The 27,433-nt window shown below is 43.1% G+C and overlaps 1 long non-coding RNA gene across 1 annotated transcript in view; it reads right to left on the reverse strand.

Annotated features, from left to right (window-relative positions):
* Positions 1 to 1,148: 1,148 nt before the first annotated feature.
* LOC136010831 (uncharacterized) overlaps positions 1,149 to 27,433 on the reverse strand; it is a 61,781-nt gene continuing 35,496 nt past the window's right edge. Inside the window, exons 3-4 of the long non-coding RNA XR_010611021.1 lie at positions 1,634 to 1,748; positions 1,149 to 1,338 (exon numbers count right to left, since the gene is read on the reverse strand). This is a non-coding gene — a long non-coding RNA (uncharacterized LOC136010831). The remainder of the gene's footprint in view (positions 1,339 to 1,633; positions 1,749 to 27,433) is intronic.

Raw genomic sequence — 27,433 nt, forward strand, 5'->3', positions numbered from 1 at the left:
ATCCATGGACATCACGGGACATAAGAAAAGGATAAGGAAAGGAAGCCTGAACATTTAGAGAGCTAGATCCTTAAAATTACTCCATATGCAGCTTCCATCTGACTTGTGGGAGTAAAAGGGTTAATAGCTTGTTAACTTCTGCCTGTATGACAGAACTTCAATGTTGTTTCATAGAATCATAAAATGGTTTGGGGTGGAACAGACCCCAAATGGTTTGGGGTTGATCATCCAGTTCCAACCCCAGCCATGGGGAGGGACACCTCACCCTAGACCATGTTTTACTAGGAGCTACGATCCAAAGCCTGCTTTGTTTCCCCACTGTTACTTCAGGTTTATATTTTGCCTTTCTATTTTGTTGTTGTTGTTGTTTACTTTCCTAAAGACTACTTCATGATGCAGCAAAGGCACAGAAATAAAGCTAGATTGCAAAGCTGATGTCGAGATGGGCCTTCTGGGTGCAGTCTAACTTGCTGGCATCCTTTCCCAGGGTTAAATCCTGAGGTTAGCTGATCACAGTCAGCTGAAAATTTGCTCTCTGTTCTAGCCCTACTGTCTGCGGCTTAGCAGTGATGGTTTGAAATGAGGAAGTTACAGTTGTAATTAATTCAACCAGATCACAGCCATATATCCACAAGGAACACAACTTCAGAGAGCGTATATATTATTCCCAGGGATAATGATGAGGACTTCTAAAAACACATGGATGTGTGTTTTGGTCTTTCTTCTTCACCCCAGTCCTTGCAGACTGGCACCTCCTCCAGTTCTGGGAAGGTCCCTCCTATAATGAAATAAGTACAAGAATGTTGCTCCCGTGCATGTCCTTCTCATCGCCTGAAGTGTGGAAAGCTGGGCAATTACAAAGTGACCCCAATGGCTCCACAGAGAACTATAATCTTGAGATTAAGTCCATTTAAGAAGCCTGATCCCAAATATCCAGCTGGAGCACAGTAAAAACAAAATTCCCTACCGACTATCCCTGCCCATAAAAGTGATTTAGATTGGTTCTCCCCATACATGAGCTCTCTCCTGGCCATCTGAACCAATTAACAAAACAAATAATAGATCACAGTGTTTTTCTTTCCAGCCAGGTTTGTGCTTTATATGAGTGAGCAGTTAAAACATACATCTTACAGTGTAAAATCCTGGAAGCTCAGAGGTCCCTTAGCTGCCGAGCAAAACGGAACCAGCAAAGTTCATTTGCAGGGAACAGTAACAAAAGTCTTGTCATTCCTGCCGGAGATGTTAGCTTCAGGGTAGGGCTGCAAACTGAACTGCTCAGATCTTCAGCTCCTGTGAGACCATCCCGATGCTGTCCTTATTAATTGAATGCCTTTAATTCTTCAAGGGAACAAAACGTAAAAGGACTGAGCCTTTAACCAGCCCCAGTTTCATAACTTCTCTGTGCCCCAGTCTGATTTTCATGCCATAAAATGGAAGCAATTTACCCAGCTCTGCTTAGCTGCAAGTTGATGCCTGGCTGTATACACAGCCTTGCTACCTGGAGGGGTCTGAACACTATTTGTTACTGACCTCCAAGTCACCCGTTTCTCTCACAACACTTCTGTGATGCAGTGACATTTTCCAGCTCCTATTATGAGCTCTAGCTTTCTGCACTGGCCTTCCCAACACTTACCAGTATGCACTGCCTAGGACTGCACTCCCAAGGACTCCACTAGCCTGTGAGGATCTCAGCTTTCTCTTAACATCCAAAACGCGCAGCATAGCCTTGATGAACAGAGCAGGTTTATCTAGAAATATAAAAACCATAGAAATAGTAAAACATTTTCACATCCTCCATGTGACACACATAGAGGTGCACCCAGAATCTGCGAACACAGGCTCAGACCAGTTCTCACTAACCATAAACTCAGGACACAGCGCTGCAGAGCTCTCCAGACAAGACCTGACCACCTTTAAGTGCCTTAAAGCAGTCTTGAAGGAAAGAGCCCAGACTCAGCAGCTTTCACGCAGCTGTGGCTGCTTCGAGCCCATGCTGCAGCCAGACCAGCACTCAACAGCACAAGGGAGAGCACACGGATCACAGCTGAGCATCTTTCTCCCCCCTCTTGAGCTCTCTTTGGGCCTTGCAGGGCAGACATAGACAACCACTTTTCTCATGTTTCAGCCTGTCATGTAGAAAGTCCTGCTAAGGACACAGGGTCTCTGAGTTCCTTACACATGTGGAATATCACCCTGATCCAGAGCAACATGCAGATTTCCCATGTGCTTGTTCGTGGCTTCTACAGCAATTCAGCAGCCAAATTCATGCTGGGCTGAACTCCTAAAACATAAATAGATTGGCTGATACATCTGTTAAACCTCAAAGGGCAAACAGCAGAGGCTGTTCTCCCCTCCAGCAACTGCTGCAAGAAGTGGTGCAGCATCTTCTCCTGTGGGACACAAAGATCTCCTCCCATCTGTCATGTAGATTTGCTGCAAGAAGGAGGTGATCCCAAAGCAAGTGACTGCTTTATTGGCACTGGGCAGAGCACAGGAAGTGGATGGAGGAGTCTGAGGCTCAGCAAAGCCCCATGTGCACCAATGTGACTGTACAGACACACAAGCCAGGTCTGGCACAGACACAGGCAGCCAGCTGAGGCTTTGCTTGTGCTGTTGCTGGTTTACTGTTCAAAGTAGCTGCAAAGAACATTGTTGTCTATGGAAGAGCACAAGGGATTTACATCCTTCTGGTGTAAAGTGCATACCGCCAAATGATGTAACTAACAAACAGCCCCAGAAAATCCCCAGAGCTTGTGCAGATGAAAGGGAAAGCATCAGGAGCTCTGGAGAGCTGGCAGGATACACAGCAATAGGACTGAGTAGCACAAAGACATTGACATAGTTGTGCTCTATTTATTTTCATTCTATTTGAAAACTCAGAGGCTCCCATCACTTAGGGAAAAATGTGGAAAAGAGTAGGCAGACCCCTCATTATCACAGCAGGTTTCCACCAACATGAAGTCTCCATGGTCTCTATTCTTTGGCAGTGGCACTGGTAAACATGTTTTATCAATTGGCCACTGTAAACAAAGCTGAGTCCTGCTTTGGAGCAAGATAAATATGAAATGCAAGTTAGGTGGATGGCTGCTAGTCAGACCTGATTCCTGGGGGAGATGGGGGAAGTGCAGAAAGGAAGATCCTTGTCAGAGCAAAGATGAATAATATCTTGCATGTGAACATGTCAAATGCTTGAGAATCCAACCTAGGAACTATCGAGTTTCCAGTCACATCATCAGTGTTTACTCTGGAGTAAAAATTAGTGACTTTTTCCATTAAATCCTATTGATCTATTTCTCCACCAAGAAGCTTCTTCATCTAAATCACCGGTTTATTGTGCCTCTGATTGTTTAAGGGGATGTCATGGGAGCTATTGAGGAGTCACTTAAAATGCTATTTGTCCTACCACACATAGGCAAGCAGTGTTTCCATTCGAAACCTTGCTGCATGAATTAAATCTTTCCACATAAAGTGGGCTTTGTTTGCAAAATTAAAGTAATGTGTACATGCATTCTACATGTCCACAGACCCTTGCAGAAGGATGGCTAAATCACTCTGCTGTTCAGCTGCTTGGGCCTGAGACGCAAAGGGAATATTGACTGATGAAACCCACATACACGGGTTACAGCTTTCTGAATGGGATGCAGGTTCATGATGCTTTCGCATCAGCAGGTGTAAACAGGGTTTAGCAGTTTACATGCATATTTACAGAAGGCTCACTCAGAGCCTAAAATAGAATAAGCTTTGTATTCCTGTCTCCTTAACAAGCTATCACTTTTGCCAGCGCAAGTAGCAGAGATGTTTGCTTTGACCCGGGAGGTCCCGATGTATTCTTTGACAGCCAGTGATGCCCACAGCGGATTATCAATGCGAAAAACAAATGAACAGCCAGCCCTGGCAGCAGGCAGAAGTTCCCTGTTTGTGCACTGTATTTTGCAGGAAGGATATGAGAGGTGCTTCGTTGTTTGGAAATTTGCCTCCTTCCAGAAGATGCCCCTGAGCATCTGGGATAAGAAAGCAGTTCAACTGAAATATGGTCTGAGAGACAGTCCTCCAAAAAAGGGAATGCAGCTCCCTTATAACGCCTTTCTTGCTGGCAGCATTACCACAAAAATTTGGAAAAGAAGAATTTTTCTGGTTATCCTCAGCTTAACAAGCAACAGAACATAACTCTCTTACCTATTCATGTATATTTTATGCTTTGGGAGCGACACTGCTATCACAGCCTTGGAAAATTGACATTACACGAAACAAAAGTAATCCTCTCCACTTTAAACCTTATATCCCAAGATCTCTGAACTTCATTATATTATCGTACTGTCCAAAAATGTTTAAAAGTGTTTCAGGCATTCCACTGAGCAACTAGAAACAGACATTCCTTTCCCAAATCCTCTAACATCTATGTCCCATATATAGAAGAACGAGCAGTAAAGTGGAAGAAAAAAAATAAGGAAAAGCAGAAAAAAATGTCTTCACTTTTGCTGGCACTTCGTTTTGGAGAGGGATACGTTCAGAAGCCTTCAAGTTTGAGAAAGAAACATTTCGTATCTTCCTTTCAAAGTACCATATTGTTTTGGCACTTTAAAAACCTTGCATCCCACAAGGTTTTAAGGGTCAGCACTGAAATCTGACATGTTCATTTCCTCCGAGTGAAATACATCCATTTGTCCCCTGAAAACTTACTGCCCTAATTCTTTCACAAACGATTTGCTATTTCAAATCACAATTAACAAATCTCTGAAACTTCCACTTATCTGCATGATTTTACAGTGTAAAACCTGGTCTCTTGCAAGCAGATGAGGAGAACATTCCTCTGAGGTGAACTGTAGCACTTCAACACCTAGAAGTCCCACCAAGGCCACCAGAGCCCAACACAGAAAGAGGGAGACTATTCAAATGCCTCACTTTTTCCACTGCTCAGCTTTTCTTAGATTGTTATGTGGATTTTCATTAGGCTCCCAAGTATGGAGAACTTTTATTATTGCTATAAACTCTGCTCATGAAGTGGATTTTCTGACCCTTTCATACCAGACGTTTGGCTAAGTGTAGTATCAGTTTAATGTCTGACACACGGCCTTGTGGGAACCATACCCTGCCACTGACACAGGAATAGATGTCATCAGACAGATCCATTCCTCTGCCACACTTCTGACTGAGCTACCTGGTTTTAATAATGGCAAGGAAAACATCTGTGTTGCCTCGCCATGTGACTGGAGTTCAAGAGAACGAGCCACACGCTGCAAGCATTTCTTGGAATTGTGAACTACTGTTCTATTCAGCATCCAGCTGGAGGCCGATATCCACAAATACTCATGAGTGTAGATCAGCAAATGCCTGTCTTTCATCTAGAAACTCTGATTCCTGTGTCAACAAGGTCAGGCAGGATTCTCTGCCATCTGCGGTTTCAGGCTTCAGATGGCTATGCCACGGCTTCAAGTGAATGAGGGGGGTAATTCATAAGTGACAAGTAGAGAACCATCTAAAGACTTAAGTCTAAATGAGTTAAATGCAAAAGTTATTAATTACTGTGGTTTTAGTCTATTTAGTAATATGCCCATAAAGTCACATAGTGAAGCTGCTGTGTAACTGGGAACCCAATGGGGTGTCAGTATATCCTTACACTGACCAAGGCTTAATACTAGAACTGACCATCTCCAGAACAACGACAAGATTATTCATTTCTAATTTAACGGAAAGCAACAGCAATCATAACCATTCTGGGAGAATTCAGGACTACTCAGGGCAGAACTATAGGGCAGCTTTCAAACTGCTAATACAACTGCTATTGAAATTCAGAAAAGCTCTGTTTCCTCAGTTATGACTCAGGGAAGATCATTGCTTTAGCATCTGTCCTAGTTCTGATCATCTCCTGGCACTCACTAGACATATGCTTGGGCAGCATCTATGTAGAGTTTGTTTTCCTTTCAGTCATATGCAAAGGAAAAAAAGGGACTTGGGAGAGAATTACTGTTATTTTTGCGTTCTTTTGCAACTCCATCTACTGCCCATCTCCAAAGCCCTTTGTAAAACAATGGATTTTCCAGTACATTAGGACTTGCCACTAGCCCAAGGATTTTCACTGCTCCTGGCAGCCCGCTGCATTGGCAGACTTCCCTCTGCATCCTCGACCTGCTGCTGATTGATCCCCGTAATCCAATCCATTTTCAACAAGCCACTTCAGCTCCAATAAAAACAAGGGGCTTTGCTGATTGCTGGTTTCAGCTGCAGCTGTTGGAGCCACAAATCTAGAGAGAAATATTGTAAGTCTATTTGTAAAAAATCTACTGGTAAAAATAAAATTATTCACTGCTTTTATTTAGTTAAACTCAAAGGGAAAATAATGACAGCTTCTTCTAATGCATTGCACCTTCTTCAAGGTTTTATGCCTGTATATCTCTCTTGGTGTGACTAGGATGTTCCTCTAAGTAAATAAGAAATGTTAGGGCTGAGTTTCCCCAGGGCCTTGGTGTATGTAAGCATGAAATAGCTGGCGTAACATGGGTGCCGCATACATTTCATAGGCTTTAAATCTTTTAGAAGAGACTGTTCTAATCTGCCTCTTCTGCAAAGCACCAGCCAAACAAAAGTCCCATGGCACTCAAGAGTTTTTGCACTACAATTACAATTTCTATCTGAGCTGGGAAAAAAACCCTAAAACATTGCAAGATACAAATCCTGACACTCAGACAGCAAACTAGAGACAAGTCCCAGTGCTTCCAGGTTCATTATTATTCCAGTTCTGCAGTTACCTGCAAAACTGAAGTCCTGTATTTTATCTGTAGACTGAATTGGACAAGCTGCAGCTTCCAATTGTGGGATCTACCAAGGGGTTTTGGTGATGATGGTGGTGTAGAATAAAGCAGTTATTCCATGTAGCTAACCAAAAGGAAAGTTCAGGTACCTTATTTCAGAGAAGAGCCCACCCTTTCTCTCGCCTTTGTAAAGAATGTTCTCTGGATTCAGAACAACACTGCTCTTTCCTTTTCCAGCCTTCCATAATTGTATTTCTGCTATTAATATTTGTGGCTCCATTGGTTTGACCAAGGTTGCCGACAAAAATAGGGATTGTGATGGGATCTCCCGAAGTAGGAACCATATTTTGAAGACAGCATATTCTACAGCCCCTTCTAACACTAAAAGTCACAAAAAGAAAACTGGTATAGGCTAATACACCCTAAAACCAGGAGTACAGAGAAGTCCACACCAGATAACTGACACCTATGCTAAGATGTGTATGAGCGATACATTTTTTGGAGTTATTTATGAATTACTTTGTTTCACTGCAGTAGTTAGTGGCCTTTGGCTGATAGTTTAGCTCTCCTTTTGTTTAGGGCTGTTGCCTGCAATAGCTAGTCTTACTATGAAGGGCAAGGAGGCACTAGAAACATGAAGTATGGGCCAGAGAATTGTATTGGGAAAATCATGAGAGCCAGCAAAATTTTATTTCATTGAGCCTTATATGCTACATTTGGCCCAGCAGGGGTTTAATGAAATGTTATTGATTCCAAGGCAAGCTTCCAATGGAAATCTGCCTAGATTCCTGGGGGTCTCTGCTGAGGCTGAAGACCTTCGATGTGCTGATCCTTGGCTGTAGCACTTCTGTTAATGGGTCTGTCCTTCAGAAAACAGACCAGAAAAGTCCCAAAGAAGCTGCTCAGTAAAATGATACTCCTCTCAGCAATGCTGCTGCCATTTGCTCTGACCCTAAAAAGATGATAATTTCCCAGAGCACTTGTAGGGCCCGGAGAACTTCTGATATATTAAGAATAAAAAGGAAAACAGTTTCTGGTCCAATTTAGCCAAGTATTTGGTGCAGAGAAGGAAAAAAGTTGGAAATACTTACAAGCTGAAAAGGCCTGTCCCTCAATATCAGTGTAGAGCAGAGAAACAGTAACTCAGAGTTTAAGTAGGAGAAATATTTACTTGGAGAAAGGAAGAAGGATGGGAGAGCTGATCAAGCAAAGACACCAAATGGACCATCTCAGATAGTTTCCTTGCAAAGGAGAGGATGTATACCAATTTGCAGTAAGGAGGAATAGAGCTGTCACTACCAGATAAACTAGAGCAGTAAAGAAGAACCTAATATTGCTTATGTAAGTCCACAGCCAAGAAAGTCTTTTAAACAACTGGTAAGCTTTGAAAAGGACACCTGTATCAGTAAAATAGTTTACAGTCTTGAAATACACTCAGTAGATGCCAGCTGTATCCACCCATTACATAAATCAAGCAGTAGAGATCTTGGGTTGTCCAGAGGAAACCATCACAAGCAGATATTCTCTCTCAAAGCCTGCAGCTGGTAAGCAAGTTCTGTTGTTTTAAATCAGAAAAGATACCCAAGGGCTCAGCCTGAGGAGCTGGGGGGTTCTTTGCCATTTGCATGTTTAGGATCCACCCCAGACTTGGTTCCCTTGGACCATAAGAAGCATGTTTATTGTGTGGGGGAAGGAACTCTGCAGGTCACCCTGCCCTCAGCTACAGCACAAGATTTCCCCTCTTACACTAGATCAAGAATTAATTCCCTAACCCCCCTCTGAAGCAAGATTAATGTAATGAGTGGGAAGAGCAGTGCATAGCTGGAATAACAGCAGTAACCTTCATTTAACTGAATATGTTCCCTTTTAAAGAGTCCTGTGATAGGGAGCAAGTCTTTGAACAGACATGGCAGCATTTTAGTCTATGTATCTCCATGCAACATAGTTTTATTGTGGCACTGCTACTAATTTTAATGTCTGTAATGGTATCTTCTCTATTATCTTCTCCAATATCTTCTTCCCTTCTCAGAGGGACTTCTTTCTGCAGATCTCATGAAGCTCCAAAGGAAAACATAAGTTCAATTTCTTGGATGACTGCAGTTCTCCTAAATTAACTTTGTCTCCTTGTGAAGAGTTTAATCCAATGGGTAGTTAGGAGAGAATTTACTACTTTGGAGAAAGTCACCGCAGCAACTCGTCATCACTCAACGTGTAATTCTCAGTTCAGATGAATTTCATCATTAGCTGAGATGAAAATGAAGGCTTGCCCTTGCCCCCTGCTCTGAGTAAACAGAAATGTTTTCATGGGATTTTCAGCCGAGCGGGTCAGGTTTTCCTGCTAAGGGTATTTAAATACTCCTTGCTCTGTTTCCAAGCTTCACAGGAAAAACAACACAAATAAACACAACCATTGCCACATTGTACCAATACAGTTCTAAACAAAAAACACTTATTGCAGTAAAGAGCCACAAACAAGCAGGTCTCACAAATATTTTGCTTCCTGCATTTATTAGAGCTCATAGGAGCCCTCTATCAGAAAGCAGGGAACCTAGTGGTTGAGTGATGCATGGCAAGACTCACACAATCACAGAATGGTTTGGATTGGAAGTGACCTTATAGCTCACCCAATTCTACCCCCCTGCCATGGGCAGGGACACCTTCCACTAAACCAGCTTGCTTCAAGCCCCGTCCAAGCTGGCCTTGAACACTGCCAGGGATGGGGCAGCCACAGCTTCTCTGGGCACCCTGTGCCAGCACCTCAGCACCCTCACAGGGAAGAACTTATTTCTAACATCTAATCTCAGTTTCCCCTCTGTCAGTTTAAGGCCATTCCCTCTTGTCACAGAATCACAGAATCCCAAGGGTTGTCCTGTCACTACAGGCCCTTGTAAAAAGCCCCTCACCAGATTTCTTGTACAATATCTGTCTGATTTCTTTCCAGAGGAAAATTTGTACTTCTTCATAGCACTGGCACCCAAGCTGGGAAATGCAACCAGCTAAGACTGTGCTCTTGGGCATCCGCGTGTCAGACTGCCCACAGGGCAGGGTCATTGCTCCACACCAGACAGAGCCTTCTCTGCGCTCACATTTCCTTCATTCTCAGATGGGGTCAGTTCCCCTCACCTCTGTGACCTCGTAATCTTGTTTCTACCTCGTCTGTGTTTCTTTAAATGTTCTTTAGACAACTGGCCATTCAGCAGCACAAAGAATAAGGGTAAGCAAAACTGAGGCTGGAGCAGCAAAAGGGGTGTATGAGCATATCCACTTCATTCTGCCAGGCTTTGAGAGGAAGCACTGGCTTGCAGAGCTCACAAGAAGGGGCAGCTTTCACAAGGTAGTAACAAAGCTTGGCTTAAAGCGGGGTTTACGCAGAAGTGGAAAACCAGATGAAATTAACTTGGGAGAGTTCCACTGCTTGAGTTGGAGATTCCCATTAATCATATCAGTCTGTACCCAGCATAAAAAGTTTGCCTGTAGAGACTATCCTCATAGATGTGATACATGATAATAATTAATAAAGGCAGGTGGTTTAGGCATCGGCTCAAGGCTCCTACTGTTAGAGCAGCACTGACTTCAAGGGAATTACTTTAACCCTTGAGATGGAGAAAGATGGTTTCTATTTACTTTCCAATGAAAATTACTTTAGAAAGCAATTCCATCATTGTTCTCCTGCTGTAACAATTGAAAGTTTGTGCTCAATATTTGGGCAAGATATGCTCTAGGAAGAGCTCACAAACACCAGTGTATAAGTTGTTGTAACGCCACCACCATTACTACAGTTCTGGGCCCCTACACTAATACTGAGAAAGAGGGAACTGACTGTACAGTGTGGTCCATCAGCACCACCAGTTTTATGCCAATAAAGCCCAATAGACTTTCCTGTTGAAGTTTTATTGAAGCTTAGGATTTACACATCCTCTATGCTCCTCCAGTCCCACTCCTTTTCCTCCTAAAACTCACATAGAACCATAGAATCATAGAATAGTCAGGGTTGGAAAGGACCTTAAGATCATCCAGTTCCAACCTCCCTGCCATGGGCAGGGACACCTCACACTAAACCATCTCACCCAAAGCTCTGTCCAACCTGGCCTTGAACACAGCCCGGGATGGAGCATTCACAACTTCCCTGGGCAACCCATTCCAGTGCCTCACCACCCTCACAGGAAAGAATTTCCTCCTTATATCCAATCTAAACTTCCCCTGTTTAAGTTTTAACCCCTTATCCCTTGTCCTATCACTACAATCCCTAATGAAGAGTCCCCCCTTTAGGTACTGGAAGGCTGCTATGAGGTCCCCACGCAGCCTTCTCTTCTCCAGGCTGAACAGCCCAACTTCCTCAGCCTGTCTTCATACGGGAGGTGCTCCAGTCCCTGATCATCCTCGTGGCCTCCTCTGGACTTGTTCCAGCAGTTCCATGTCCTTTTTATGTTGAGGACACCAGAACTGCACACAATACTCCAGGTGAGGTCTCACAAGAGAAACTGAAGTCTCACATCCTCACTTCTACAGCCATTCCTTTTTAGTTTTGTTCTTCCAGACCTGATTCTCCTTTATCCTTCTGTGTTGTTTCCTCAAAAACCAGATTCCACTGTGATGCAAAGTTGATGTCATGCTTAGCTTCTAGGTGCCATCTCTGAATCACAGAATCACGGAATGGGTTGGGTTGGAAGGGACCTTAAAGCTCATCCAGTTCCATCCCCCTGCATGGGCAAGGTCACTTTCCACTAGAGCAGGTTGATCCAAGCCCCCTCCAACCTGGCCTTGAACACTGCCAGGGATGGGGCAGCCACAGCTTCTTTGGGCAGCCTGTGCCAGTGTCTCATTACCCTCGCAGATTAATTAGCCTGATCCAGTTACACTGCTTATAAAAAAGCCAGTGCCATCTGACATATAGAGTACATCTCTATAATGTTGCTTTGTAGGTATGGCTATACTCTAGAGCCAAAGCATTTGGCCTCCTAAATCTGTGGTGGGAGTGGATTTCATCAATCTGCAGCCTCAGAGAACTTAATATCTTCCACAGCCTCAAATTTCATTTGGAAAGAGAGAAGGAAAGCTGCTTAGGAGAAATTGCTTGAAAAGCAGTAATCAGGGAGAAGGGATGGTGCACAAGAGAAGAGAACAGGGTTACAGGATGGAGGAGGTTTAGCTATTACTGTACATGTTGAAACTGACAACATAATGCATGTCACATAATTCAGCAATGGTGCCATTTCCTTGCAAATCAGAAGCTAATATATGCAGCCCTACACTGTGCAAAAATCAATCTTTCACCTTGCCTTGGAAAAAACCTCCGTGCACTATGATTTATGGCAGAGGAAAAGAAGCTTAGATTTTCTTTGACTTTATGCAGTACTCCTTCCACATGTCTAATGTACTGCCTGCAGCTATGTTTCTTGTGGAAGGTGAGTGCGTGTGTCAGCACTGCCCCTAACAGACTTGTGATGAGTTTTTCTTATGTTCTCAGCTTTTTGTTTTTTCTTTTTGTAATTGCTCTTTCTTGCTTTTCTCTTTTAATCCATTTATTGCATTTGCTCTTTCGATCCGGGTGCAGTTTTATTTGCACTGGGTCAAGATTCTCGGACACTTCTAGATGATAAACATCTCGAGTGAAATACCCATGAAGAATGACTTGGCTTTGTGGTTGGAGCTATTAGTGTTCTGAGTTTGACCCCAGAGGCCACATCTAGAGGTAAGAGAATAAAGTCCGTTAATTGCGGTCAATTGCATCTTTGATCTTTCTGCTGTGCTGGCCCACAAAAGGGCAAATGATGACAACTCTGATGATTTTTGTACTGTAAATAAACCCATATTTCTGGGCATTTATAAAGTATTAACTCCCATGTCATCTAGCACATAGAATAGCAGGTTTGGCAATACAGGTGTGTGTGAACAGCCTTTCAGTAGCACTAATGAAAGCAACACTCTCTGAGAATCCAAAAGCAGACATGTAATAGCTGCTGGTCAGTCCTGGTCTGCAATGGGTTTGACCTGCTGACCCCAGGGTGAAAGGCTCTGTACTGCATTACCACTCCCAGGAGCTCTTCGACTCTCTCTGAGGTCAGGTCTTTTATTATTTTGTAGTTAACCTCAAGACAGTATCACCTCCAATGGATAACATCTGCAGAACACTATCTAGCCATCTGAAGCTCTTTTGCTTTACATCTAATCATTGGCACTCCATGAATCTGAAGGTTAAAAAGAAATTGCATGGCCAAATACTCACGGCAGAAACAGTGAAATTAGAACGTGGTGGGGGAAAAAACCCGTAATAGATTCTTCCTGCCACTGGAGTATTTTTTCACTTATTCATGGGGTTTTGACATTTCTTTCCAAGCAATGACAGATGTAATGATTTGGGGAGAATTCATCAGAATTTGTTCCTTTAATCAAGAGAGAACGAATCAAAAAATTCCCAACACATGTGAACATCAATAAAGTTTTCATTTGTGTGATGATTCTACTTCCAGGTTCTGTCTTTTACCACTCATTCAGCTATTTAGACACTTCACTCTCACTCATTCTGATGCCATCCCCTGTAGAAGATGCACACAGACAAGCCTTCCAGTGGGACAGGCACCACGCAAGTACATGCTAAAAACACTTTTCCAAGTTAGAAACAGTCTGTGCTTAGCAATTTATTGTAAGCTCTTTTGGTCCTAAAATGTCCACTCCTACAACTCAGAATAGATTTTCCTAAAACCCAGTGTAGAAAATACTTTCCAGCATGACCAAAGCCTTAATGACACACAAGAAAAACATTCAAAATGCAACAAAACTACCCTATATTAGTGAATTCCTATCATTGGCAAAAGATTTTCTAATACCCCCCCCTGGCATTCTGCAAGGAGGATGTTAGTGACCTCATTGTGGAGCTAGCTACCACAAGAATGAAAGAAGACCCACTTCCAGTGACATTAGGAGGATTGTATAGGACTTACTCCACCCACAGTAGATCTGACCTCTGGAAGCCATGTTTTCCCCCATTAACAATGAGACTTTATTAATTCTTGGGGATTATTTGGGAAGCTGTGACTGTGAACATTTGTATACAAATGACAAATCATCATTTAATGAGCATGAACTGATTTCACATTGAACTGTCCATCTCATAAGCACCAAGATGTCCAAGAAAGGAAACTCATTTGTATATTCCCAGCAGTGCTTTGGGATACAGCCTGCAAAAGCAGTGGGAATTAGACATGAGGAAGCAGCAAGATATTTTCCCCATTACATACTCACCCATCAATCATAGTTCTCTTTGAAATCTGGCTACTGGCCACTGGTCCTTGCTGGGAAAATGCTAGAAGTGCAAGAAAAAGGGACAATTTTCCTCTTTGTGCCAACTTTCAGTGTAGAGTTATACTTGAAGATGCAAGTAGCACAGCCCAGCTCCCCCCTAGCAGATCTCTGAGAGGAGATCTATTGTGGAATTTCACAGCTGGATCTCAGCATCTCATTCTGCTCCATGGCTTGAAATTTTGGACACATTTCACCATTGTTTCCCCAGATTTTCATCCGCAACTTTATTAAAAGAATAAATTAAAGAGGAATTCAGTCCATCAGAGAGTGTGTTCTGCTCTAATTTCTGTTTCACAGTATAGCAGCAGGCCAGTGAATAGAGAACTGAGGGCAGACACACTACTGTAGATAATGGCATAGAAGAACAAATTAGATTTAGAGACAAACCAGCTTATTGAGCCAGCTGGTATTTTCTGGCCCACATTTCTAGGACTTCATAAAGCAGTCTGGTTTATGACTCTGGGGTGGTCATTTCTTTGTGGCAGGAAAGGCAAAAGCTAGTATCACTACCTCTTGGATGAATGAAACAGCTCCAAGGGACACAAAGCAAACAGTACTGTAGGAGATGCAGGGCATCTCCTTTTAAAAGTCTCCTTTTAAAATCTCCTTTTTAACATTGGGGAACTCGGAGGAGACCTTTTTTACCTTTTTAACATTGGGGAATGAGGAGAAGACCAGGCCACAAGTCATATGGGAAATACGATCCCAAGAAGTGGTAAAACCAAAACAGTCAAAGCAGAAGAATGCTCCTGGGGAGATTAAGAATACACAATGTGATGATCACAACTTCTAAACCAGCCCAAGACCAACATTTTAGAGCCGCCAGATGTTGAGTCTGCAAGCAGAGGATCTCTCTAGGATGTCTAGCTCATAGGCAGAGAATCTTTCCTCTGAACTTTTTGCTTTGCTTTTCCATTTTGGAAGTTCATTCTGTCTGACAACCTCTCTCTTTGCACTTACGTTGCACCTAGACACAGTGACTTTGGAACAGGTGAATTTCCATGGTCCGTATTTATCATTCAGACACTTAATGATGAATCTGGCAAGGGCAAGCATTTTGAAGGAAGATTGAAAACTGGCCTTGGAAAATCCTCCCTTACAAGACAGTTACTGATCATTCCTGATGCAAAGAATTTTTCACTATTGGCTGAAAAAGGGGGTCCTCTGTCTTCCTTCTCATATCATCATCACTTAGACATAAGGAACTCAGCAAATCAATTCCTAGGCTTTCTGGAAAAAAAGAGAAAGGAAAAAAGAAATAAAGAACTTGGCATTCAAGTTCACTGTGCTCTCTTCAAAGTCCTGGACCAGCTCTGACCATCTCTCTCTCAGTGGAATGGAATTTCCCAATATACCATGGTCATTCTGGCACTTGTTTCTCTGCAGCAGCTATAAACCTACTGCAAGTCACTGGACTCTGTAAAAGGAAAAAAGTTACCCAAGTGTTCTTGGCCTGGGCACAGAGATCAAGAGAAGGACAGAAATGCATACCTCATCCAAAGAAAATTCTGCCTGGCTTTACACTGCTAATAGCTCAGTGAGAAAATCTGTTTAATTGTGCACATCTTGCAGAGGTTTCTGGGAAATAACCTGTTAGATGCTCACCTAGAACATATTTCTTTAGCTTTTGAAGGTTTTCTTGTCTGCAGGGTGTCTGCCAAGCAAAAGAAATGAAGATTAGGGAGCAAAGAGACCCAGTGGCAGCTGTGCATCAGGTCCCAATTAAGACATCAAACTAAACCCTTCAGCCCCAGTTCTCAAACATCCTTGTGTATAATATTTCCCATGAGGCTGGAATTCTTCTGTGAGGTTTATGATAGCTTTAATGTTTAGCATCAGGGTTCAGTAAGCTTTCATGACATTCGTATTGCTGTTTGAGACAGCAGGGTATGTTTTTTCACCCCTGCCCCTCCAAATAAAAGATAAGGGCATTCCCTATGTTATGACATGACTTGGACTGCAGGAGCCATGAAGCTGCGTTTGAATCTGCCACTGAATCGTGCTGGTTCTGAGCATTAAAATGTCCTAAAACCTAATTCTAGCCCTAACTTCAGAACAGTCATTTGGTCCATTACACAGTCAAATTCAACTGAATTCAACTGCCAATCAATCTCACATAAGATTAGGTAGAGAGGGCAGACCCTTGTATGAGAGGGTAAGAAGTCCGGAGAGTGCAAGTTCACTTACTTTGGCTTCAAGAGACAACCACCTGATTGTGTTTAAGATACTCCCTGTACAATTCCTTTGTGAAACAGCACACTTCGGATCAAACAGCCACTTCAGCTTAATGCTGAAGTTTAGAGGCATTTGATCAAGACCTCTCCATGGTGGCATCTGATTTGGGTTCAGGTCCCAAGGAATATTCTGCCCAGATCTCACTTAAAGTCCCTGCATTATTGCAGGAAATCTTGTCTTTCCTACCATTTTCTGCAGTCTCTTGGAATAGTCACTTGGAATTGTGACAGTATCACTGCATACCCTCACAATGAGGACAGTGCAAAGCGCTTGGCTTACTAGCACAGTGAAACCATACCTTGCTCCCTGCTGAGAGGACCGAAGTTGCCCAGCTGTCCTCACTAACCATTAACTGAGCAACCTGCAGGAGATCACTTAAAATTCCCCTCACTGTTCTTACGAGACAGCCCTGCTGTGAACAGGAGCAGCATGCCCAGAGTCAGCTCCCACTGCTTCACAACAAAGAATAGAGATTTGATTTGAAAATAACAGCAGTAAGAACATGTACACTGCCAAATAGCTGAGCTCCCTCGTTTAATGACACATCACAATTCCTCGGCTGTCTATGGTGCTTTCCCTTGGGAGTGGACTAGCTAATTCCTTCAGAGATATCTCAGTGCATCCCTAGAAGCAGCTTATTCCAGCAACCCCTGCTATTAAGAAGGTAGAAGCATGCTGTCCAGCTCCCTGAACACTGTCACAGTGAAACATACCCCTCATTTCAAGCCCCATGATATGAAACATATCCTAAATGCAAAAACACAGCTACTGTTACAGGCTGTGACACTGTCTGCAGCTTTTTCCATGCAGAACTACCTGAAATAAGCATACAAATAAATTTTTAGATCACAGAGCCACAGAGATGTTACAAGTGGCTCAGAAGGGACCAAGAAATGTACTGTGAAGCACTGGACAAGGGCCACTCACTTGAAAGGTTAGCTTTGAACGTTGTGGATGCAAACCACTTATCTCTCTGTAGAGCCAGGAGTCACTTTTTGGAGTAGAGGCCTTTAGAAGTAGAGATGTAGCTGACAAAAAGCCTAGTAGCACCATGATTCCACCAGTCTTGGTGCCTACTACTAGATTTTCCAGAAACAACACTTCTGATGGAGAACAAATATAAGCTCGCTGTTGCGTGGGCATGCCAGATGATGTTTAACCTGGCAGTACACCAGCTGCAAGAAGACAGACTGAATCTGAATGCTGTTAGATAGTGTCTAACATGATTTCTCTGCTCCATTTGGTCATATTATCTGCCTGGACAAAATCCCTTCTCTGAATTTCTTTGAATTAACAGGGAGAACCTGAATCATTTCTGTGTCTACACAACAGTAAGAGCCAACGATGTTTCTGATCTCAAATTTAGCATTCAAAAGCCCCTTCTAGTGTCTTTCTGAGACACGGCTGAAAGAACTTACTTTTAAAACTCAGTATTCAGCTCAAGTGCTTGAGCAACATAACTCTACATTTCTGCAGCTTTTCTAGGACCAATGAGCCAAATAGCCAAATACAACGTGCATAATTCCTCTGCCCTTATTGGGAAGGCATTGAAAACCTTTCTTGAGGACAGTTAGTTATCCAAGGAAGGGGCTGACAAGGTAAAATGGCTCTTCAGAACTAGTCTAAAGTCGTGAATGACAAAAGCTGTATGAAAACTTGCACAGTGATGTAGCCAAAAATGAAGAAGGAACACACACCAGGAATTTGGGTAGATTGCTGTTGAGAGGAGGTCTTAGCACCCTGGTCTCTGGCTGCGGATTGAAACGTCAACAGTGTGAATTAACTTTTAAACACATGCATGATATCAAAATGTGATCTCTGCATAAAAACGTTCTTCAGAACTAAAGAAATAAACATGTGTTTCTAGGAGTAGCAGGACTACTGAAGCTTTGTTTCCTACAAGCTACATTTCTTTGCTGTCTAACAAGAGTAAGCCTGTGCTGTAAATTGTCTCACGTTACCCAGCCCCTGATTTCCAAGACTTTTCTAACAGCTTGGTATATTTGGAAACTGCACCCCTCTGTTATACTTGTGGTTAAAATAAATCAGCAGATTTTAACACTCTTGGGGCAGGTGGGGGGGGGGGGGAGTGGGAGGGGATGACAGAGAGAAGCAGACGTATGGAGCATGTAATAGCATGTTTCTCACTTCCTTAGGAAACCAATCTTTAAAGATGGCAGAGCCCTACCACATTCTGCTGGAGAGGAGTTTTAATTGGTGAGCCGTGTGTCACGAAAATCCCCTCACCAAAGAAAGAACTTGCTGCTCTTTCATGAGTCATCTCTATCCAGCCCCTTAAACCACACAACAACTAACACCTTTGTTGGAGGTCGACTAAGAAAGAGATGAATTACTTCTTAAAATGCAAGTCAGATGATGAGGATAAAGTTTTAGAGTGGATAATTCCCCTTTTCAACACCGGATTCAGGCAAAATTAGTGTTTCTGAGTATGATCTAAGGTTTACCCATCAAGTTACTTCCTGGGGTTAAACATATCAGAGGATTGGAACAGTTAACGAAAGGCCCCTGAGTGTACTTTCGGAATCTGATTTATGTTCTCTTTTATCTCAGGCTCCACCTCTTCAAGTCATCTTTCGAGTAACCTGCTGAAAATACAGCAAAGAAAGGCAGGAGCTGGAACATTCCTGATATTTCACCACAACACATACATCAGTAATTTACTTGGCAACACTTTCCTATGGAGCACTTTGGTTTGAAGGTGAAAAAAAAACCCAAAACAAACCCACACACACCCTCACACAGTAAGATTTTATCATGAAGTTAACAGTGAGTTATGTATCAGAGGTTTGCAAACTAGCTCAGGGAAATTAGGAGATGACTTACAGACCAGGCTGAATTTGCATACATTTCTCCAGGACTGAATTTCCCCAACTAAAGCAAAAAAAAGGGCATCAGGAGCAAAAATGCTGACTTTGGAGAGACCTTACTGCTGCCTTTCAGGACTTAAAAGGAGCCTATAAGAAAGACGAGAGACTTTTTAGCTGCGCCTGTTGCTATAGTGTGAAGGCTAATGGTTCTAAACTGAAAGAGGGAGATTCAGGCTGGGTGTGAGGAAGAAATTCCTTACAGTGAGGGTGGTAAAATACCGGCCCAGGTTGCCCAGACAGCAGGTGGATGCACCATCTCCGGAGACATTCTAGGGCAGCTAGATGTGGTTCTGAGCAATCTGAGCTACTTGAAGATGTTCCTGCTCATTGCAGGGGGTTGGACTACATGACCTTTGTAGGCCTCTTCCAACCCAAACTATTCTATGCTTCTATGATTTCAAAACACTTCTAAGTTTGATGTGAGCTGTGGATTGCCAAGTATTTATTGGTCAAGCACAACAAGGGCTCCATAATCGTTGATAATATTTGATTCTTTAATATTTCATGGCATCTGCCTGTGAATGCTGCACATTCACATAACATTTAGGAGACCTTGCCGTAGGGTTCTGACTGATTTTAAAGTCTCTTTTCTTTTAAGACTTCAGTCTGAGTGAGTCATTGAATCTCAGGGCCTCTTTTGAGCACTCTTCTGATGCAGATGTGCTTGTCTTGCTCTACCTCCTCAAGGTTCAACTGCTTATCCTCAAGGTCAGCCCTGACCCTGAAACATCTGAAGCATTTTTCTTCCCTAATCAAGGGAGGAGGCTTGGCACTGAAAAGGGCAAACCAACACAGAAAGGCTTCACATGGACTTCCTACACACTGGAATTTTAACCTCAAAACATAAATAAGATTACATATTATTAGAAAGGCATACCACCACACTGTTTCATCCTTTCTTTGGATGTCCTTGGAACAGTTAGCCAGTGTGCAAGGGGACAGGGCTGGCCACAGTACAGATGTGCTCCTGCCTTTTCTTATTTATCCCCCAAATGATGCTTTGATCAGCCTCTGCAGGCACCACAGACTCCTGCCAGGAGATTTCATTCCCACAGAAACCACCATTTCCAACTCCCATGTCAGCCAGCTCTCCTTGGCAGTGCCAATTCATCTCTGTGGTATCACTCCCACTCTATGGTGTTCAGTAGTTATTGTGGCTTAACCCCAGCTGGGAGCTAAGTACCATGCAGCCCCATATCCCCTAGTGGGATGAAAAGAGTCAGAAAAAGGTAAAACTCATGAGGCTGAGATCAGAACAGTTTAATAATTTAGATAAAATAAAATATAATAACACTATTATTAATAATAATGGGAAAAAGAGAGGGAGGATTAAAATTCAAGAGAGACGAGTGATGCACAATACAATTGCTCACCCGCTGACCAATGCCTATCCCATCCCTGAGCAATAACTGTCGTCCCCCCCAGCCAGTTCCCCACAGTGAATCCTTAGTTCAGTACCAGTGTCCTGTCTCTGTTCCCTTCCAACTTCTTGTGCCCCCCCCCCCCCCCCCCCCCCACTGGCAGAGCATGGGGAACTGAGAAGTCTTGGATTAGGGTAAGCACTACTTAGCAACAACTAAAACATCAGTGTGCTACCAACATTACTCTCATACTAGATCCAAAACACAGCACAGTACCAGCTGCTAGGAAGAAAATTAACTCTATCCCAGCCAAAACCAGGACAGCAGTGGCTCACTTGTGCCATTGGCGTCTTGGTGCCAGCACCTGAAGGGTCTATACAGCAAGAAGAGCAGAAGTAAAGCAGTTCAGTGTTGAAGTCAATGGACAATTGTGGACAGTATTCAGAATCTGCGCTTTGCACACTTTTTCCAGTCTAACAACATTATTCCTGAGCAGTGTGCCCAATCCACTCCCAGATCATTAGGGAAAAAAGACATAAATGGTCAGAGCCCTGTTTTTGCAGGTGGGAGAGGAGAAAAGAACCAACAGGAAAAAACAAAGGGAAAACGAAGCCATGGGAAGCTTCTGGAAACTTGTTGGTCAAATCAGAGATTTTCAGTCTGTCTGTGAGTGTTGCACCTGCCATTGTAATGCTGTTAAGTGCCCTTTCAGTTATCATCTGAACCAGTCTGGGCCCAGTCTCAGAGCCAATTCACTTCCTAACAGAAAGAAATGACAAAAACAGCCACGGGGAGATGGAGGAGGAAATAAGAGTGAAGGAAATAAGAGTGAAAGAAATAAGGATCAGGAAATAATTCCTTATCCTTACTGATAAGGAAAGACATTCACTCTCTCTGACCTGGCCGTGGCTCAGAGGTAGGTGGGAGTCTTCCAGGGGAATTCCTGGGAGCTGCCCAGCTCATTTCTTAGACCAAAGAGGTCCAATTTGGAATCACATTTAATCAAATGTGTTTGATGAAAAGACCTTATCTAATCTCTCACAGAGCATCCTGCCCATGGCTCCATGCCACTGCCACACTCCAAATACTATTGAACGCATTCCCAAATATTCACCTATCTCCTGTCCTCCTGGGAGAAGATCCCAATCATTCAGCTCGACCTCGCCGTTTTCCTATTCCCCTGGAAAGAGCTCGGGAAAGCAGAAAGCGTGCACAGCCTTCTGATGAGGTGAGGTAACTTGGGTTCCAGGGAGATTTCAACAAAGTGCCGCAGCTGTGTTTGACATCGGTAAAGCCCGGGCAGAAACCATTCTGCATTGACTTCTAACACTTGCTTTGGCTGAGTCAGGGTTTATCCTAAAGCAGCTGTCCATGAATTTGCTGGGAAGCACAAGCCTTCAGTTGCCTAAACACATATTTACACAATGTTCAGCGATCTGTTAGGCTGTAAAAGATCTATCCTTTAGTTATCCAACACAGTCAACCACCTTCGTTGGGATCCTGCCCAAGTTTATTTAAGAGGAAGAAAAAGTGATTATAGAAATTACCACAGCTTTTTTTTTTTTTTCCTCCTTTTTGAAACGAAACATTTTTGTATCAGTGCATAAGCCACAAGAATGATCATCAGTTTAATAGCTTCCTGCGGGTGAACTCTTTCAAGTTGAGCTGTCAGTTAGGAGCATGGGTGGGGAGCCCATTTGGAGGCAAAGCAAGAATAATTCCCATTCTCAACACTCCCTGAAGGCAGCCAAAGGGCTGAATTTCTCTGAGACAACTTACTTCACCCTCCACATGTTGTGGGCAGGTCTCAGCCTCCATCATGCAGAATGTGCTGGGGGAAAGCTGTTCATTAGCAGGTTGATACCTCTGGAAGTAAGTACAGGGTGTTGCGTGGTCTGCAGGTGAACACAAAACATCACAGGACTGGATCTGTGCTGCTGCCCCAAGTGCTGAAGCATTTGCACACCTCACAAAGAACGGTGTTATGTGCGCAATGAAGACACAGGAGAGGGTTGTAAAGCAACTGTTTTCTACATATGCAAGTAGTGTTTGGGAGGGGTTTAATGCAAGTTACATGCATAACCCAAAATATGAAACCCTTCTAAAAAGTGGATTTTTTTAATTATTATTATTTATTCCCAGAAAAGCTGCTTTTGCTGGATTGGATGCACATATAAGCACTTTCTACATTGAAAATGCTAGTTATTTCAGGTACGTCATTAGCAAAACGATACATTCTTGGGGAGGGGAGGTAATACTATGCTAGTGCAACGGGATATTCATCCTGCATCTTCCTGTGTGACAAATTACTCTCTTCTGATGAAGGCATCTTATGCTTGGGAGCCAGGGTAGCCCAAATCTCTTCCAGCAGTGGCCACATGATCTTCTGTTGACCTTGCAAAGACTCCCATCTCCCAGCCGTTAGAAGTGGCTTCTAATTTTGCCTAGAACTTGCTGTCATTTTTCACTGCAAACCCACAGGTTTTCTTTAAATACTTGCAAAAAAAGAAAATACTTTAGTAAGTGTTTTTATTGAAAACCAGTGTCTGAATTTAGGGCTTTGTGATTTTTTTAAAACTTCAAACATACATTTCAGCTTTGAAGATGTTTCAGCTCTGGCACTGCTTCCTTTACCTCTGAGATTTTTACAGGGGATCTGGACAGAAATGAACATTTTCTCATGCTTTCTCATAAAAAGTAAATGCCAAGTAAGTTTCCCAGCCACTAGAAGCTGAGGTGCCTGATTTCCAGGCTGCCCAGTTCCATAGAAATCAGGGCAGCTGACATTAATGACCTGAAATCAAAGCCATCGATGTCTATCTGAACGTGCCTGTGTTTCGTAGTACCACTGTGACCATAGTGGTTTCACCACTGTAACACCTATTATCAGTGCTCAAATATGCTCAATCATGTTTGAGAAATACAGGGGGAAAAACTCATTAAAAATCAACCCCAAAAAACGATAAGCTCAGACAAATCAGAATGAACGATACAAGGAGTGAACACACGGGAGGCAACAATGTGACATTAATGCAAGACAACCTCATGATTCAGTATCGTTTTTTATGTTGGATTGGGAATTTGTTTTGTGTTGCCTGTGGTCCCATGATGCTGGGATCCTTGTGATGAAGCTCACACATATCCTGCCTCTCTCTCTTCCCAGATGCATTACCATGGCAGCCACATGCTTCTCCAAAGCATGTAGCCTGTACAGAATAGTCTGCCTATCCCTGCTCCTGCAGCACAGAATAACCTTGAATGAAAATTCACCCACTGCCTGCACCTTAGCTTTTCAAGGGCTTAATAATGCCTACAGCAAAGGTAAGTCACAGGGTAGTTGCCAGTAGTATAAAGAAGTTCTGAGATCCTTTGATGAAGGGATGATAACTGAGCCTGCACTTGAAATAAACTTTCAAATGCCTTTTTGCTAACTCTTCTTTCTACATCTCTATTCTCTAAGCTAGAAACAGGGCTTTCCTTTTCCTCTGTGTAATAACAAGGAAAAATAAAAGGCCCTTTGGTAAAATGTCTCATTGGCACTATAACATCTTACTTTAATTAACAATGCAAATTTTACATAATCACAGATCTTCACCCATTAATTATATTAAAGCATTACCACGATCACATGTAATTGAAGTTATTATTGCTGTAGAAATAACAGTAGGAAATTATGGCCAAATTCCCTTGCACCTTGTGCTGACAATCTGAGCCTGGGCAAGTCTGCATGGACAGTTCTTATTGCAGGGAGTTCCCATTAGTAACAGTGTCTCTAAGGGATTCCATTGGGGTTTTAGCCTGAGGCTGAGGCTGACCTCATACCTGCCTTTGATTTGGAGGGAATGACTTCAGCCCTGGCCAAAATCCTATGTAAGGCAGAAGAAGCCAATGTCCACTTAATCTAAGGCTGCTTTCTGTCCTTGTTGCAGCAGTTCTTTCTGCAAACGGTATGCAGGTGAAAAACAGAGAAAGATTGTTCTTGCTCTTTCTTTGGTCTGAAAGATCCTGCTAGAGGCAGCATTTTCCCAGATTTCCTATTTTTCCACCCACTTGGCAGAGATGCAGCACTCTTGTATTTCTTCATTTCCATATTTTGCCTCCTTTTCCCCTCATCTATGCTCTTGTTTTATTCCCATCTTGCCTTGTATTGCTACCAACTGTGAATGAACAGGGACATCTCGAGCACCCCAGTGCATTAGGCAGGCTGAAGGCTTGAACATATATTCTTACTAAAAAGGATTAATTAAATAGAGGATATTACTCCTCTGAAAGTGGAGCCTGTCCCTTTTTACTAGATGGATGTGCCTGGGGAAGGTTGCACTAAATTACAGCTCCAGTCTTATTTGTCTTTGTTTGGAGAAGTATCTTCAACTGGAACAGTCTTTGGGTATGTCTCTTCCCACATCATTTTGTCTTGCTGATTGCCGAAATTGCCTAACATATTGACATTTAAAGTTTCTAAAATCATAAATATCATATTCTGTACTCCTCTTTCACTTGTCTTCTTTCACCATGGCAAGCCAGGCCACTAAGGAATGGAAGGAAAGCTGTCTAGATGAATTCAGGTGCTGAGGGTTATAGGTTCCTGTTTCAAGAACTCCTTTCTGGGTAGAGGAATTCAGATTTTTTGTACAATCACAGACATTTATTCCTTCTTCTGCCTCTCAGCACCCTTCACAGTGAGCCCCCAGCACATCTCAGACCTAAAGTGCATCCTCCAGAGGAGATATTTGGCTGCCTCCAGCAACACCACATTTCCCCTTGCCCCCTTGTATTTCTATTACTCTTCAAGAAACCCTGGGTCAGGATGTGAGAGAACGCAAGTGTTTCACTGTCAACCACAGTCCAGAAACTCACATTTTGAGATTACGAGCCTGAGCTATTCCACAGAGCTGCCTAACTCTGCTGGCATGAAGTCAGTGATAAAACTATCATTGGCTTCCACAGAAGCTATGTCAGGCCAAAGCAGAGAGCAAGGCGCACTTGAAAACTTCACCTGCAAGGTCTTCTGGCCATCAACAGTATATGGCAGCACTTCATCCCTGTCTGGTTGCCTTGTGTGAGGCTGGGGTTGGAGGTGGTTTTACTCTGACTCACTTTTTCCATATAGCTTCCCTTAAAACAGAGCACTATCACAAAATTGCCATAAGTTTTGCAGATTAAAAAGAAACAAAACAACAAACAAACCCATAATGAGAAACAACATATTATACAGATTCATCAGGAGGTTGAAACAACATAAACTGTCCATATCAGCCTAAAGCATTCGGTCTAATTGAGGTCTCCTCTTTTAGATACTGCAGGCAAACAGAGGTATCTGGTTATTGTTAGTGATGAGAGGAAGGTGGGGGTCTCAAAGCAGCTACAGAAAGCATCCAGGAGACAGGATCTCTCCAGCAGCCAGTTGCTCCATGCGTGCTCTGCAGGCTGGACAGCACAGTATGCAGACAGTTTTCTCTGGCTTGGGTTCCTTCCAAGACCAAAAATTGAATCCACCTGAGGTAAATGGACTCACAAATCACCTTATCTTGCGTGACATGACAGACAGATGTTTTTCTCTTACACTGAACTGCACAAATGGGACATGTTTTCCTCAGGTCAGGTTCCCAGGTTAATGCCTGGCATATGGAGCTGCCTTCTTGCCTTTCTTGGGGAGGAGACCAAAGGTAAAGAGCAGACACCGTGGGCTTGCCAACAAGTCAAGGGTGGCAGAAAGCAACCAGAAGGTCTCAAAAGTGCTAACAGCATCAAGCCACCCCTGGAAATATTCTTTTTCTTGTCTTATTTGGATTATAAGAGGTGGAAGCCAGGCCATGTCTGTTGCTAGATGTTTATACAACAAGGGCTGCAGTATGAAACCCAAAATCCATCCTGCCTTGTGACTGTACACAAACTACACAAACACAATATCCGCTCCTTTCCCACCTCCTATGATCTGAATTGCCACACGTAAAAGAGGACTTCTGAGGCCAAACGAACACAGCTGCGTTCACAGGAGTTGACAAAGAAGTCTACACAGACATAGTGATGTTTGTGGTTGCTTCTGTGCCCACCCATTGACTGCCAGCTGGAGACTGCTCCCCAGCCTGTGGAGCACAGGGGTCAGTATTGCATCAGGATGTCCTGCTTCAAGGGCATGTCAGAGCTGGCTCTTACAGCATGCCAATGACTGTCAGGCACCCGTTCTCCATCCCCCAGTTAGTGAATTGTCTTCTAGAAGCATAAAACCACACCTGCCACAGTAAAACAGAAAGGCTTCCCATTAGCAATTTGGGGGAGCCTGTTTAACTGCAGCGGATATTCCCATCAGCAAAAGGTGATCCCTAATGCTCTAAGCTCTACAGTCTCCCTTCTTATCCTCCTAGTACAGAGCTCTGGTAAATATTTAAACTTTAACTCTTCTGTCTTCAGTGGCTAAAGACAGCACCTATGTAAACAGCTCTCTAAATGTGGTGACATGTCTGAGTCATGCGAATTGTCTTTTCTTATAATTCATCCCACACCAAAATGCTATGGGACACTAGGAGATTCCTCTCCCTGAGAGCTCAAGGGGAAACCTTAGTGATGGTCATGATCTGTGGGTGTTCAGCTTCTTCCAGAGCAGGGGCTTTCATTTTGCTTTCTCTATAGATTTATGGTCATGACTACAAACCAGCAGATCAATGTTATGAAATTCCTGGCAATGAACTTGGGGCCTGAACATGCTTCTAACACTTTTATCAAAACACTTTTATCAACACCTTGATCAAAAGGGCTCAGCCTAAGCTGTTTTGTTAGACAGTCAGAATAGCATGAAGTATTGCCCAGTGCCATACAATAGCTGGCAGCAGACCAGCTGAAACAAGGATTTGCAGAGACAATTTGATATTCCTGTACATATATGTCACATGTAGAAATC

Source organism: Lathamus discolor, chromosome 3, assembly GCF_037157495.1.
Source record: "Lathamus discolor isolate bLatDis1 chromosome 3, bLatDis1.hap1, whole genome shotgun sequence".
NCBI classification, from domain to species: Eukaryota; Metazoa; Chordata; class Aves; order Psittaciformes; family Psittacidae; genus Lathamus; species Lathamus discolor.